The 1677-nt window shown below is 28.0% G+C and overlaps 1 long non-coding RNA gene across 1 annotated transcript; it reads right to left on the bottom strand.

Annotated features, from left to right (window-relative positions):
- Positions 1-205: 205 nt before the first annotated feature.
- LOC128041918 (uncharacterized) lies at positions 206-1023 on the bottom strand. The gene is made up of 2 exons (XR_008197016.1): positions 857-1023; positions 206-535 (listed from the first exon to the last, which is right to left on the bottom strand). It is a non-coding gene; the product is annotated as an uncharacterized LOC128041918 (long non-coding RNA).
- Between the last annotated feature and the right edge of the window lie 654 nt (positions 1024-1677).

The following is a 1677-nucleotide window of genomic DNA, read 5'->3' as shown; positions in this document are numbered from 1 at the left end:
TATTATCATAAGAAATTTTCCAATCCATGTGTAATATTATTTAAATTAATATATATATATATATATTATTTCATGTATTTTGATTTTCTTCATATACAATATTCACTTTAAACTTCATTTTGGTATTATTTTTTATAGTATTTATTTTTTATCTTCATTTTGACTTATTAAACTCATATATGTATATTGTTTATCTTAAAATTTTACATATAACTCATCTTTTGTATTGATAATTCGTTTATTCTTTGAACGTCGATATTATTAACATTGGTGTAATACCCAATTATTGCCCGAGCCCAACTATACTCACTAAAACTGACCCAAAACCCAAATTACAACCTAACCCAATTACATTTGGCCCAATAAGGACCAAGTGTGCAATCCCTAGCCCTCAACAGGTCTTCAGCAACAATGGAAGTAGGTTGAAGCAAATCGGCGCCTCAGCAACTGCCCACGCCGAAGAACCGTTCCATTACCCACGTCGTACTCGCACGTTCAGCGGCCCTGCAATGCTCGTTTTCACGTTCTCCTTCACCTGCAATAAACCAAAAACAGCGGGTGTGATTGAGGGGATAAAAAATTGTAAAAAAGATTGGGCTATAAAAGGCCAATGGATTTCTGTAGTAGGGGAGACAAATATTGTAAAGAAAATATTGAAAAAAAAAACAAAAACCAAGAATCAAAAAGATTGTATTGAAGAGAATATTTAAAAATAAAAAACAAAGAAAAAAAACAATTTTGAAGGTACTTACTTAGTTTCGTTTTTCTTTTCCTTTACTGTTTTGTTCTTTTTTATTTTCTCTCTTGTTTTTTTAAACAAATAAACGAAGCAAAGAAGAAGAGGAAAAGTTCTTACCGGTGGTGGCGCGCCGTCGAGGTACCGCCGTCGTTGTGGCCGATTCGAAATGGAATTGGAACTGCAGAGAAAGAGGGGAGTTGCGGCGCATCTGTCAAAAGGCAGAAGAAAAATGATTTTAGGGTTTTAAAATTGGCTTTTATAGGGCATTCTTAAAATGGATAATTTGTGCAATTGATCCCTTTTGTTTTTACAGTGCTTTAAACTTGTTTTTTATTTCTTTTAAATTTCGCAAAATCTTTTACTACTGTTTCAATTTGGTTCGTGTTGTTGCGCAGCGTTTTGGAAGATGGGATTAATTTCCCTTTTAATCCTCCGCCTGTTGCGTGCATTTTAATTTAGTCCTTTTAGTGTTTTATATCTTTAAATTCAGCCTTTAAATTCTATTTATTTTCAATATTAATCCTTAATTTGTTCTTGTTTTTTTAATACTGTTAAACCGTTTATTACTATATTATTATTAGCATTTATTATTATTGTTATATTATATTATTATTATGCATATATTATATGCGCATTTATGTGATAATATTTATAGTTATATGTATATGTATATATTTCAAACACTTTTTATATACTTTATTATTATTATTATTTTATATATATACGTATATACATTTTTATTTTATAATATTCATATGCTTTCCATATCTTATAATTTATATATGTTTATACATGTTTTATATATATATATATATATATATATATATTATTCAAAACTTTTATAAATATATTTTCCATATATTTTATATATACATATATACCTATATTTTCATAATTATTAATATATTATGCTTACGTTTTTATTTTTATGACAACTC

This window comes from Gossypium raimondii, chromosome 6, assembly GCF_025698545.1.
Source record: "Gossypium raimondii isolate GPD5lz chromosome 6, ASM2569854v1, whole genome shotgun sequence".
Lineage (NCBI taxonomy): Eukaryota > Viridiplantae > Streptophyta > Magnoliopsida > Malvales > Malvaceae > Gossypium > Gossypium raimondii.
The sequence above is the reverse complement of the archived record's forward strand: the minus strand, read 5'-3'. Positions and strand labels throughout refer to the sequence as shown.